At 35.9% G+C, this 15,055-nt stretch overlaps 1 pseudogene; it reads left to right on the forward strand.

The window, feature by feature from the left end:
* Nucleotides 1-11,984: 11,984 nt before the first annotated feature.
* LOC121478529 lies at nucleotides 11,985-12,307 on the forward strand (annotated as a pseudogene).
* The last annotated feature ends 2,748 nt before the right edge of the window (nucleotides 12,308-15,055 follow it).

Genomic DNA, 15,055 nt, shown 5'->3' on the forward strand with positions numbered 1-15,055 from the left:
TTTATGACTAAATTTGTCTTTTTCTTCCTTCTATGTTCAAATCACATTACAATAAACAGATCGTACTAGGCTTAGTTAGTGGAAAGTATTCATCAGTGGAGGCCCATGAAGGATATTCCAACATGTTATTAAAAAAAATATGTGGTGCTTAAAATATTGAAATTGCTTTGGATCCAGAATTTCACTGAACTGCTTGTTTGGTGATTTTTTTCACCTATCTTTCTTATTCCATTGGTAGGTCTGTTCTTAAAGGTCTTAATAAATAAAGGGGACCTTTCTAGTATATTTCATACACTAAGAGGGGCAAAATAAAACATAATTGGACATTTTAGGAAAATTTCCCTTCAAGGCAACCCAAAGGAAATGTTTTCTTTCTCCATCTACTTCATTAACATCTATTTCATATAGCTCATGTTTTTAATTTTTATCCAGGTGCTTTCATGAAATTTAAAAATTTACAAACTATATTGTTAGATAAAAATTCTATCTAGAATTCTATCTATTAGATAAATATTCTCACCAGATCATGTAATTTCATTTTCTATATACCTATTGAACCTGTCTAGGCTCATGGCTACTACCATTTCTCCAGTTCAGATCTTCATTACTTCTCTTCTGGACAAATGAAATACCTTCTTAGCTAGCGTCCCTGGTTCCAGCTTTTCCTGTTTTGCAATGTATCCTTTTGGACCTCAGAGTATTTCTGATGGAATATTAGTCTGACCAGATGTTCTCTGAAGAAAAATGATCTGTGTTCCAATAAGTTTGAAGTGCAATAGGCCATACCCTTCATGCACGTAGAGTCAAAAACTCTTAGCACAGTGAAAGCTTTGAGAAGTCCCGAGTTACATAAAGCTAGTAACATGCTTTTCTCTTCTGCATTACCCATGATCACCATACTATTTAATTTGAAGTACCTAGTGCCTTAGGCAAAATCAGAATAATTACAGTAGAGTAGGAATTTGAAGAGAAAGCTTTAATATTTAACATTTAGCTTCCAAAAGGAGACTGTGAACATCAAGACTAGAAAAATTCTTGAAATCTCAGCTTTATTGAGAGAGAATGGATTTATAAATTCCAAAAGATCTTTAACATACCCAAATCCAGACTTAATGGAATCATAGGTCGCTAAATTTTACCAAAAAATGTTGAGAGGTTAATCAGAAAACAGTAGTGTATGAAGAATGCCTTACCAGTTTGAGGAAGGAACATGATACTTTTCATGAGGCAGACAGGAGATATTTGGGAAGGATAGGTAGAGGAAAAAGAAGCAGCCTGGATCCTTCAGAGATGCAGCACCTCTACTTCCACAGGTCTTCACCCAAGGGTTGCCAGATAAGTGAGGTTAAAAACTTCAGACAAAATAAAAGGGAAGTTGAAACTCTAGGGTATGTGCATTCCTTTGCCAATTGTAACTCTGAAAGGACAATGACTTACAAAGTCCTCTTGTGAAAAAAAAAAACAAAAAAACAAAAAACCAAAGTCCTCTTGTGCCAAAATGAGATGGTCACAGTGGAATAGAAAAAATTATACACATATTTAGGCAGGGAATTTTGCCAATTAAATTTCCCTTGACAGATCTTTGGTGTGAAAGGAATTAAACATTTCTTCTATGCTCCCATTGAGGCAAATGAAAATAGTTGAGAAATAAGACTGGATCTGTTATGGGTCACCATAGTAAATGGCAAGGTGATCCCACATTAAAAAAAACAAAAACAAAAACAAAAACAAACAAACAAAAAAAACAGTAAAGCAGAAAGAAGCTGCAGCTGAAAAGCAAAGGATTTAGAGTGCATAGGAAACCATGGAGAAGCATAATATCCAGATGTGAAAATGAGGATGAGGCTCTCAAAACTTTTGATTTTGCTAGAAGAATAGGCAATACGTTACACCTAAGAAGGGGATGTAGTCAGAAAAAAGACCATTGCCCAGAGTTAGGTGACACAAGCTACACCTCAACCAGAATTCAACAAGAGAAAGTCCAGAAGTCATTAATCCCAATTCTGGACATTCTTTTGGAAAGAAAATGGTGAAAGATCATCTGCAGGTGAAAAATTGCTTGAAGGAGAGTTTAAACGTTCAATTGAGTGAACAATGACCTAGGTGAGAAGATACTAAACTGGAAAAGATTGAGTTACCTGTAACTGGAAAGTTTTCTTTATTACTTTCTATCCATTGTTAGAAATGCAAATTATAAGGGAGTTTAGTTACACAGAAGTATCATAGAATTTTACACAAATTAGATGTAGGTATGAATTGTCTACTGTATTACATAGACCAATCTGATTCTTTTTTTAAATCTTTTTAAAAAAATTTTTATTTATTTATGATAGTCACAGAGAGAGAGAGAGAGAGAGAGAGAGAGAGAGAGAGAGGCAGAGACCAGAGACACAGGCAAAGGGAGAAGCAGGCTCCATGCACCGGGAGCCTGACGTGGGATTTGATCCCAGGTCTCCAGGATCGCGCCCTGGGCCAAAGGCAGGTGCCAAACCGCTGCGCCACCCAGGGATCCCCTGATTCTTCATCTAATCTAGAATCCCCCAAATGTATTTGTCAAAAAATTTTAAAAAATTAACAAGTGACATCTTCTCTCAGAACTAGTATTGGATGGAACATGCTCTGGGAAATTAGGTACTATGTTTTTATGAGAGTTATCTCTTAAGAATAATTTTTTTAAATTAATGTTGGCTTTTTAATGCTTTTTTGGAATTCTTACATGCTTGAGGCATTATGTTAGGTGCCTGAATTGAAAAGATGTCTCTATCATAAGTTCTGGCCTCAAAGAAGCCACAGACTTACAGAGGAAATATGTACTAGTTTTGGCAACATATATAATAATTATTTTTTTATTTAAATTTTGCTAGTTAGCATACAGTGCAATATTGGTTTCTGGAGTAGCAGTCAGTAATTCATCAAATACAATATCCAGTGCTTATCACAACAAGTGCCCTTTTTAATACCCCTCACCCACCTAACCTATCTTCCACCTATCTCCCTCTGTCAACCCTCAGTTTGTTCTCTGTTATTGTTACTTATGGCTTGTTTCCCTCTCTCCTTTTTTCTTTCCCCTCTTCCATATATTCGTCTGTTTTCTTAAATTCCACATATGAGTGAGATCATATAGTATCTATCTTTCTCTGACTGGCTCATTTTGCTTAGCATAATACACTCCAGCTCCATTCACATTGTTGCAAATGGAAGATTTCATTCTTTTTGATGGCTGGATAATATTCCACACACACACACACACACACACACACACACATATACATACACACACACCCCACATCTTCTTTATCCATTCATCAGTTAATGGACATTTGGGCTCTCTCCGTAGTTTGGCTATTGTTGATAATTCTGATATAAACATTGGGGTGCATGTACCCCTTTAAATCTGTATTTTTGTATACTTTGGGTAAATATGTAGTAATACAACTGCTGTGTCATAGGGTAGTTCTATGTTTAACTGTTTGAGGAACCTCCAAATTGTTCTCCAGAGTGGCTGCACCAGTTGCCTTCCTACCAATAGTGTAAGAGGGTTCCTCTTTCTCTGCACCTCAGCAACACATTTCTTTGTTGTTAATTTAGGCATTCTGATGGATGTGAGGTGATATTTCATTGTGGTTTTGATTTGTATTTTCCTGATAATGAGAGATGTTGAGCATCTTTTCATGTTAACCATCTGGATGTCTTCTTTGGAAAAGTGTCTACTCATGTCTTCTTATTTTTTAACTGGATTATTTGTTTTGTCAGTGTTGAGTTTGATAAATTCTTTACACATTTTGGATACTAACCCTTTATCAGATATGTTTTTTTGCAAATATTCTTCCCATTTTGGGAGTTGTCTTTTAGTTTTGTTGATTGTTTCCTTTGCTATGCAGAAATTTTTATCTTGATGAAGCCCCAACAGTTCATTTTTGCTCTTGTTTCCCTTGCCTCTGGCAACATGTCTAATAAGAGGTACTATGGCCGACCTCAAGGAGGTTTCTGCCTGTATTATCCTCTAGGATTTTAATAGTTTCCTGTCTCACATTTAGGTCTTTCATCCATTTTGAATGTGTTTTTGTGTGTGTGTAAGAAAGTGGTCCACTTTCGTTCTTCTGCATGTTGCTGTCCAGTATTCTCAACATCATTTGTTGAATAGACTATCTTTTTTTCCATTGGGTATTTTTTTCCTGCTTTGTCAAATATTAGTTGGCCATATAGTTTTGGGTCCAATTCTGGGTTGTTTAATCTATTCCATTGATTTTTATGTTTGTTTTTGTGCCAGTACCATACTATCTTGATGAATAAAGATTTATGATATAGTTTGAAAGCCAGAATTGTGATGCCTCTAGTTTTGTTTTTCTTTTTCGGAATTGCTTTCGGCATTTGAAGTCTCTTTCGTGATTTCATACAAATTTTAGGATTGTTTGTTCTAGCTCTGTGAAAGATGCTGGTGTTATTTTGATAGGGATTGCATTAAAGGCAACATATATACTGATATTGTAACAGTATGGAGACAACTAGCATGAATTTTGTACAAAGGTTGGAGGAAAATTTAGGAGGGGTTTTACATTTTTCTCTTTAAGAGGTTATAGTTTAAGAAAATGGTCAAGGCTAGGGTATTCTCTCACAACTTCTATTCTACATCATAGTAGAAGTTTAAGAAAGTGCAATAGGCAAGGAACAGACATAGAGATTAGAAAGGAAGAAGCAAAACTGCCAATATTTGCAGATGACATGATTGTCTGTATAGTGAATCCTAAATAATATGCAAAACATTTACTAGACCTAATAGTGAACTTAGCAAGGTCGTGGTATACAAAGTTAATATACTAAGAGCAAAGATTTGGAAAATAAAAATTTAAAAGATGCATTTAATATGGCATCAAATCCATAAAATACTTAAGGATAAATTTAGCAATACATAAAAAAACCTTGTACCCTGAATCCACAAAATATTAATGAGAGAAATTAAAGAAATCATTATATTACCATGTTAATTGATAAAAGACAAAGTTGTCAAGATGTCAGTTCTCCCCCAAATTGTTATATAGATTTAACAGAAGCCAAATCATAATTCCAGAAAGTTTTTTTATTTCATAAATTGATAAGCTATTCTAAAATTTATATGGAAGTATAAATAACCTGGAATAGTCAAAACAGTCTCAAAAAGGGAAAATAATATAATATAGGAGGTCTTCCCTGGCTTCAAGACCATTATGAAGCTACATTTAAGGTACATTATTATTATGAAGCTACATTTAAAGACAGTGTGGTATTTATAAAAAGATAGTTAAATAGAACAGAGAATCAGAAATACAATTACACTTACACGGTCAATTGAGTTTTCATAATAGCACTGAAGGATTTCAATAAATAGTGCTTGAGCAACTTGATATCCACATGGAAATATTGAACTTTAACCTCTACATCATGTTGTGTGGTGATTTGAGATGGATCACAGGCCTAATTTTAAAATTTACACTTATAAAGCTTATGAAAGAAAACTTATGAAAATATCTTCATCAAATGAGAGTAAGCTGGGAGAAATCATTTGTAAAACATATATCTGGGAAAGGACAAAGAACTTGTATTCTATAATTAAATAATAAAAAGATAAACAATTCAATCATAAAAGACCTGAACAGAGACATCACAGAGGATGAAATATATGTGGCCAATAAATAAATAAATGAAAGATGATTCAACATCATTGCAGGAAAATGCAATGAAATCACGAAGAGGTACTGTACGCTCCATGTTTAGCAGGATGGTTAAATTTAAAAAAGAACAGCAACATTAAATGTTGTCAAGGATATGGAGCAACTGGAATTCTCACACATTGACAATGGAGCATAATATAGTACAATCAATTTAAAAATCTGTTAGTTGATTTCTTTTTTTAAAGTTGAACATGTATCCTCCCTATGATATAATAATGACACTCCCAGGAATTTATCCAAAAGAAATGAGAATATGCATCCACATAAGACTTTATGATAAATGTTCATGGCAGCTTTATTCATATTCAAAATTAGAAACAACCCAAATGCCTATCAAAGAGTAGATAAAGAATATATTCAAACAATGAAATAATATTAAACAATACAAATGAAAACTATTCACTTCTACAACAACATGGATAAATCATCATACCAAGCAAATGAAGTTAGATACAAGATAATGAACATTATATGATTTCATATGTGTGAATTTCTAGAATAGAAAACCCTAACCTACTGGAGCAAAGGATATCCCCAGAAGAAGCCAGAGAACTTTCTACAATGGTGAACTTCCTATGTCTTAATGGCAGTGTGAGCTACGTGGATGTAGGCGTTTACCAAAACTTATTGAATTGTCCACTTAACATGTGCATATTTTACTGATTATAAGTTTTATTCTTAAAAAAGGGAATACTGCACTATATTTGGTAGGAATCCTTTTCACACTGGTATGGGCAAACAATTCTGAAATAATTTTGTGTTCTTTGAGCGAATCAGCAAATATATTGATGATAATGGGTGCCAGATTTTCCTCTATTGCAGTTATAACTGTGGGCGGGAGACAGCTAGAATGAACACAGGAGTGTTGAAGTGGAATTAGAATCACCAGGTTAATTCATTATTTTTAATATATAAATTGATAGATTCAGAAATAAACGTGTGTGTGTATTTTTTTTGTTGTTTTTCTTAGCTCTGAACACTGAGAGAGGTTGAAAGCAATGAAAAGCTAGTAGCAATGACCACAGCTAGTACTCAGATATTGGCTCCTAAGTATCATTCTCCACTAAAAGGGACCAAGGCTCCCTGGAAGAATGATTAATTCCAGTGCTTAAGCTAAAAAAAAAAAAAATACAAAATGAGTTATTCAAGAAAGTCAGAAACTATTCAAGAATGTTGGAAACCTGATGAAAGGACACCAAAACTGGACTAAAGGGGCTACTGATGTCCAAAATCTAGAACAGTTTGAGCAACAATATAAATAATGCTAGAAAAGGATTACAATCCATTGAATAAAATAGAAATATGCATGTCCAAATTGATATAAAACTAAATGAATGAATGAATATACCACATAGTAGGGTGGTGGTGGGCAAATGCCAGCCAGAGTGGTGAAGGCAGGCATCAGATCTTGGGGCCAGGTGTGTTTCTTTATAGCCATCTGCACCTGCTCAGACTTCTCCTTGGGCTTGGAATAGACTTCCTGTTCCCCACCAGCTTGGTGTCTTCCTTCCCTCACTTCTCATGGCCCAGCTTTATGTTACCTCCTTTGGGAAAGTTTCTTGAATTTTTAGAAGCATCTTAGTGAAGTAATTATTGATCATTTGTTGTCTTATTTTTCATAATCCCTTTCTCAGTAGAAATTGTTTTTATATTTCTTAGCACTCTCTTTTTTCTTAGGGTCATGTTATCTTCTATATTTTTTTATTTCCATTCCCCCACCCCCACTGGTGGGCACTGGAAGATTTTATCTCATTTTTTTGATGCTTTATTACAGAGGATGCTGTAACATTAATGGCATTGTATTAAATTGTATCCCATCAATTGGTTGCAAGCTATGAAAATGAAAGTAATAGGGGTCAATTTAGTAAAAAAATTAGTTTATCTTGATGCCAGCTGTGAAAAATGCGTAAGACTGGCTGAGAGCCAATCACAGAAGCCCTGTAAGGTACATTCTTCCACCTGCTTGCAGGAAAAACCTTATTTAAAAAAAAAATCAGCAGATAACTGCAGCTCTCCTTCTGTCCTTTGATTTAGAGTTTTTTTTTGTTTTGCTCCCTGACTAGACAGTCCTGAATTGGGTTCCCTGACAACAGATGGCTCTGTCAGCCAGTTGGGCCAAATGAGTCAGTGTATTTGCCACAATGATGGACATCAAACAGCCATGGAGGTATCAGGATGCCCACTCGCCCAGGATCAGAAACCTCATGCTGGTTTCCAGGCTTCCCTTCCCCTTTCTTCAGCTCCTGCTGAAAAGAAACTCACAGAAGCTGTAACAAAACAACTCCCCCAACCCCTGCCAATCATTCTTTCTGAAGATTAGAGGCAAAAATAAAAGCCAGTTCAAGAAAAAGCAGGCCTTCTCTGAGGAGGGTGGGAATTTCCCAGTGTGGGTTAGACTTTAGGGGCAGGCCAGTTCAAACAGCAGATATAAAATAGTACAGGTGCTAACCTTACCTCTGCTGCCCATTGAGCTACAAGTCACTTGATAGTTTTGTCTTGCTGGTTGCAGACGTCACAGCCCTACCTACTTCAGCCGGCTGAGCCCGATCATATTATAATGATAATTGAGTTGCAAAGTGAGGCCAGATGAGTTCCTATTTGAGACAGAATTCTGGAATATGATGTGCACAGCCCCAGGGAAGGAAGGGCAGCTTCTAAGGGGCTTTGGGAAGACTACCATTCCCAGTGTTTTTCTTTGTATTTTTAGAGGTTTCCTCAGACCTGTTTGCAAATATTTCTATAATCATGGGAATTCCTGTATATTATAAACAATTATAACTGATATTGATATGATCATTTCTGATTTTCACAATAGGATCAGATCTTCAGTCTCAACAGATTCTCATGATAGGGTCATATGTGTGACACCTATAAAGGAAATATGGCAATCCTTATTTTGTAAATGAAGACAGAGACTTGGAGAGATAAAAACATTTTCTATTTTAAAAGGAAGAGAATTCTGTAATTCTGGATTGAAGATGAGTTATTAACAGAAAACAAGTATCCAGTAAGCTGTATCTTAGGTATCTGAAGAAAATAAAAAAGAATGGTGAGAAGAAAATAAATGGTTATTATCTGGCCAGATATTCTCAGTAGAAGATAGTATCAAAAAGATCTGGGATAGGTTCACCTCATACCTTATTGCCTATAAAACTTGGACTTGGGATGTTCAAGGATGTCACTGGGAGACACCCCTCCCTAGACTTACCCAGAATTCTCAAGATTTGTAGTACCTGGAGAAATAGGGATCGGTGAGACTGCAGATGACTCAAGGCACTTCTGTTATGTCAATGAAAATAGTTCGCAACTCACAGCAGCATAGGATACAATTCTGTTTTTCCTCTGTCATTCCTGCTTCCTACTTCCTTACTTCACATGCAGGCATTGGTGACTCCTCATCTGGTACTGATTAGTTAAGAGGAGGAGGATGCAGTAAAGCTAGAGAAAGAAAGAAGTTTTGATTTTCAAAAGTCTTGTTTTAATTTGAGATAAAAGATTAAGAGGTCAGTCAGATTCAGTTGTTCTTACTATTAAAGGGGAGATAAAAATTTCATGAAATGGGACAATGACAAAGAACAAGTGGAGAATACACAAGGACATTGGATAAAGATGGACCCCAGCAAAGGGACCCTGGATCCTTCACTATGCTTTCTCTATGCTTCACCCCCTTTGTGTTTAATTCCTGAGGACAAAGTTGAATACTAGGGAAAGTGAAGATTTGAATATAAGCAGGAACCATGCAAATTTTCACAAGTTGTACTTAGGATGAAGACAAGGCTTAAGTTTCCCTGTGAAGGAGCAGAAATATCTATGATCAGACAATAAATCAGAAGATATTTTACCCTGAGGTCAGTCTTTTGTCATGCATACCGTAAAGAGGGGTCGTGTGCTGACTTTGGCAGAGGATGGGTCAAAGTTCAGATATGTGGGAGATGGTGAGAAAATTAGCCAGTTTAGTTAGTACATATTTTGTTTATCACCGATCAATGAGGACGAAACAGTTCAACTAATCATTTCTGAGGCAGAGAATGGGAATGTTGGAGGTCTGCGTTGCCCTGTCACAGGTAGATAAGGAGGAATCTGTATGTCTTATTTAAGTCATGCATGGTACGGGGTTCTTTGCAATAAGTAGTTTTCTAGAACATAAGAGTGGGGGGATTTCTTTTTTTTTAATTTTTTAACTTTGCTGTTTTCTAGGATCACAGGGCCTAAGTAAAGTTTAATGTTTTAAATGGATGCCAGTAAACCAGGAAAATGGTCCAGTATGATCAACGTAAGACATGGACGTGGACTCTAAAAATGAAAAAAAGAGCCACCAAACAGCAGCAACAACCAGGAACAAAACAAAAATTCCTACAAGAACAAAATACTAGCCTCATTTATCTCCTAATCAGCGTTTCTATACAAGAAGCCTGGAAAGCAACAAGATACTAAGTAGTAGGCCAAAGATAGATAGTTTAACCAACCACATTTTATTTAATATCTACTCTATGAACAGTTTTGACCATGCAAGAGCTCAGAGAATATTGTGCCGTTGAATCCTTCTAGAAGGAATTATTAGACAATGAATTTTGACCGAGTAAGTAATTAGGTAAACAGTGGCAAAAGGACTGGGAATAAATATTAAATGTATTTGCCTATAGAAACAAAATATGGAGATTGAGATGTCAGAGTGAAATATAGATATTACATGTCTTTACTATGTAGAAATGATATAACTAAAGTTGGATAGGCAAGAGACAAAGGAAGTCAGAAATTAGATAAATTTATTCTCACTTAATTTATTAAAAATAAATACTGTTAGTAACTAAAGTCAGGTGAGAGAGATGAGGGGAGAGATGGAAAAGGAAGAAGAAATATCTTAATTTTTAACCACTAGTTATAGTAGGGAACTTAGAGATGTATTTTTAAAAAGTACATGATTAAGGATCTAATATAAAATTATTATTATAAAGATAACAACTAAAGGAAAAAAACACATAACTTGAATAGCAGATAAACAACACACAAAAAAACCCAAATAAAATGGAATTTATAATGAAAGAAATTCTTGTAAAATGACACTGAAAATGCAATACAATAATATGATGGGAAAAAGATGAAACATAACTTTTATATCAATAAGTCACCTTTTAAAAGGCTTATCTTTGTTTAACTTTTTAATTTTTTTAAAGGCTTAACTTAATTTTTTTAAGAATTATTTTATTAGCTTATCTTAGTGAGACAGAGAGAGAGAGCAAGTATGCATAAGTAGGAGGAGGGTAAGAGGGAGAGGATCTCAAGCAGACTCTGAGCTGAGTGCATAGCCTAACATGGAGCTTGATCTCAGGATCCTGAGATCAGGACCTGAGGTAAAATCAAGTGTCTGACACTTAACAGACTGAACCACCCAAGTGCCCCTGAATTTAGTTTTTAAAGGAAATGAATCTCCAGAATGAATTATACAACCTGATCCTATGGCACAGACTCATCTAAAGCAAGGCACTTCAGTAAGGCTGAAATTAGAAGAATTAAAAAGGGCAGAGCAGAAAATACACATAAAAATAGACCAGGGACTCCAGTCAAATAATATTAAGAAAGATACTAATACTGCAGAAGTATGTGACTTAAAACAGACATACTATAGTTATGAATATCTGTGCACCAAACATTCAAAAAGCATAAATTGAAGGTGATAAAATCAGAAACAGACATAAAAACACTAGTGGGTGACATGAAATCACCTCTCTTGGTCCATGCCTGATCAAGTGGATGAAAATAATTAAGTATATTGGATACTGAAATAACATAATTAATAACATAAGCTAATTAATAAGGTAATTCTGTACTTTATTAATTTTGAATAAACCTTGGAATATTTAGAAAAATGGGCCATGTATGGGAGCCACCAGAAAATCCTTAATCTATTCTGAACTAAAAATAAATAGGAACCTTAGGTATAACCTTCTCTAATCACCATACAATGAAACTAGACAACCCAAAGGCCCTTTAACTTGGACTTTGTAATAATATTTTCCTAAAATCTAAATTGAAGAAGAAATAAAAAATGAAATTGCATTGTATGTAGAAAAAAAATGTAATAAAAACACTTTAGAATCTATGGGATGTAGTCAAAACGGGGCTTATGGAAAATTCATCATCTTAAAACACTTAACCTCAGTAAAAAAAATGGAGTCATGGGGCTTGTGCACCCTTGTTGACTCATGCAGGCCTAGGGGAAAGTGGTTCAGTGCAGGCCTGGTGTATCCTCCTGTCCAGCCAGAGTGAGAGGGAACCATGCAGAAGGACTCTGGCCCACTAGTGCCTTCACATTGGATCGGCTCTGGCTATGCAGCACTGATTGCTTCTGGTGGGATCACTGGCTATGCAAAGGCAGGTAGTGTCCTGTCACTGGCTCCTGGGCTTCTTCCCCTTTAGCAAGCCTGGGTGCTTTTCAGCTGTCTCAGGATCTGAGGAACATTTGGGTTTTCCTAGCCACATCTGGAGCCTTAGCTGGCATTATAGGAATGAGATTCTATGACTCTGGAAAATTTGCGGGTGCCAGTTTGTCGATGGTTGCCAAACTTGGAATTACTGTGTTGAACATGCCCCGTCAGTAGTAGTCATGTCCAGCCTGGACTCATGAAGAATTTAAAACTTCCAGTATTTTTAGTGTAATGAGAGAAATTAAGTGCAGCATTTTCAAGTATTTTGACATTTTACTTACAAAACAAAACAGAACAAAATGACATTGAACTTTCTAGGAGAAAAAAAATCAGTCATTATCAGTTACAACCTTAAAGAGGTTGCTGGTTTATAATCCAAGAGCTTATTGTTATATTCTCATATAGTTTGATTCTTGTATGTTGATGTTATCTCTTCTTTCTGTATCTATAGGTAGAGTCTCAAGGGGTAAAATGTTAGGTATTTTCATTAACAATGTTAGGTATTAACATAAAGCCCCATGCCCTGCTCAGAATGGTGTGAAAAAAATCTTTTATGAGATTTAGGATTTCTGTTCTTTGGCTCATCCTAGAGCATAGGCCTACTTTGAAATTATGTCAAAAGAAGTATCAATGAAAATAAAGTTTACTATAAATTTAAAAAATGGAGTCATGAATAGATATCCAATTCAAAATTTAGAGGAGAGAAAATGAAATTAACCTGAGGTAAGTAGAGGAAGTTTGATAGATTGAATACGTCTCACTTTTTCAGTTCTCTCTGTATATGTCCCCTGCCTCTTGCCCTTGTGCTCCATCATGTGGATTTCTTTGGCAGATGGGATGCCAGTAGATGGGATGCAACAGAGGCTTGCAGTGCACATGTGCAGCAGTGTAAACTCATGTGTATCTGCATTTGCCCTGAGAATAACATCCATCAGCTAGCCTGCTGGTTCTGGAGGAGAGACACATAAAGGAATGCTGCAGAAGCATCAGCTGGCCTGGAGGAGGATGAGAGACACATAGAGGAGAGCTGCACAAGCTATCAAGTGCATGACAGAGCTGCTTCAACCACCACGACCTGGAGAGAAACTGTCCCAGGCAACACTGAAGTTCAAAAATGACAGTGCCATGAAGATTTTGAGGTTGTTTGCTATGTGGCATTACTAGGACAACACGAATGAATTAATTAGAAAATAGAATAATGGTGAATTAATTAGAAAATAGAATAATGGTGAATTTTATTTTTAAGCTTTTATTTAAAAAATGTCTTTAGCTTTTATTTATAAGCTTCTATTTTTAAAAAGCTAATAAATTGTTAATTTCATGCAGAGAAAGAGAGGAGAGAGAGAGAAAACCTCAATAGCAAAAGAACTATTAAAAGAGAGGAGAGAAATTTTGAGAACAGAGGAAATTTAAAGCTCAATAAAATAATTTTGCTGTGATATCTGAATATATTTGTTTATTCTTAGTTTTATTTATTTATTTATTCACGATAGAGAGAGAGACAGAGACACAGGAGGAGGGAGAAGCAGGCTCCATGCCGGGAGCCGGACATGGGACTCAATCCCGGGACTCCAGGATCGCGCCCTGGGCCAAAGGCAGGCGCCAAACCGCTGAGCCACCCAGGGATCCCCCGATCTGAATATATTTGAAAATCTATGTGAAATATTTTATTTTCAGGAATACAAAATATTCCAAAACTTAGATGAGATAGAAAATTTAAACTGTTTCCATAGAAAAGAGCCATTTCCAAAAAACACCAGGCCCAGATAGACTCATAAAAGAAGTCTACTAAACCTTAATGAGTATGATAAGTTAATAATATTTAAACTTTTTCAGAGCATTAGAAAAAGAACTGAATTATTTTTGTAATGAATACAGATATCAAAATCTAACAAATATTGCACAAAAAAGAATACTAAAGCACAATATCTCTTATGCACATCAGTGGAAACATTCTCAATAAAACACTAGCTAATGGAATCCAGCAACAATTAAAATGCACCAGAAACGGGATCCCTGGGTGGCGCAGCGGTTTGGCGCCTGCCTTTGGCCCAGGGCGCGATCCTGGAGACCCGGGATCGAATCCCACATCGGGCTCCCAGTGCATGGAGCCTGCTTCTCCCTCTGTCTGTGTCTCTGCCTCTCTCTCTCTCTCTCTCTCTCTGTGACTATCATAAATAAATAAAAATTAAAAAAAAAATTAAAATGCACCAGAAACAACTAGGTTCAATTGAGGAAATGCAAGGATGGTTTCATATTAGGGCCTCTATTAATATCCTTCATCATATTGATACATTTAAGGAGGAAAAAATAATATGATCAACAAGGCTCTGAAAAGGCATTTGATAAAGGTCAACATTGACTTTGGATTGAAAAACAATGAACAACTAGATATAAGTTACCTTAACCTGATAATCTCACATCTTTATATCTGCCTATTTTTCCTGTATCTTTCTCAGCCCCCAAACCACATGTTACTTACTATAGAAATAAATTGCTGTGATTGTGAGAAAGGAAGGGATAGAATCAATCCCCTAAGCTTTGTCATATTGTGTGGGTTAGGGGTCAAATCTGGTGCCCCACTGGCCGAATTTAGCACACAGATATGTTTTTTTTTCTGGCCAGCACAATATTGTTTTAAGATGAAAATCTTAGTGTCTGTGTGATCCTGTACTTTACCATTCGCTGTGGTCATCTACCATCTATTATTTTATACCAGATGCTGAGAAGCATCTGAGTTATAATCTCTGATGGAGAGTTGCCCGTGGCCATGTGTTTTCATCATTGGCTGTAGAAACCATTACCTTCTCCAGATCCATCTCTAAGAGCCTTTTCACCAGAGGAGAGCTATTAGCTTCAAAACTCAAAGTTTTAGATGATCCTCTAACCATGGTGAGAGATAATCCTTTTGAAGCCACTTTC

Source organism: Vulpes lagopus, chromosome 19 (genome assembly GCF_018345385.1).
Source record: "Vulpes lagopus strain Blue_001 chromosome 19, ASM1834538v1, whole genome shotgun sequence".
Taxonomy (NCBI): domain Eukaryota; kingdom Metazoa; phylum Chordata; class Mammalia; order Carnivora; family Canidae; genus Vulpes; species Vulpes lagopus.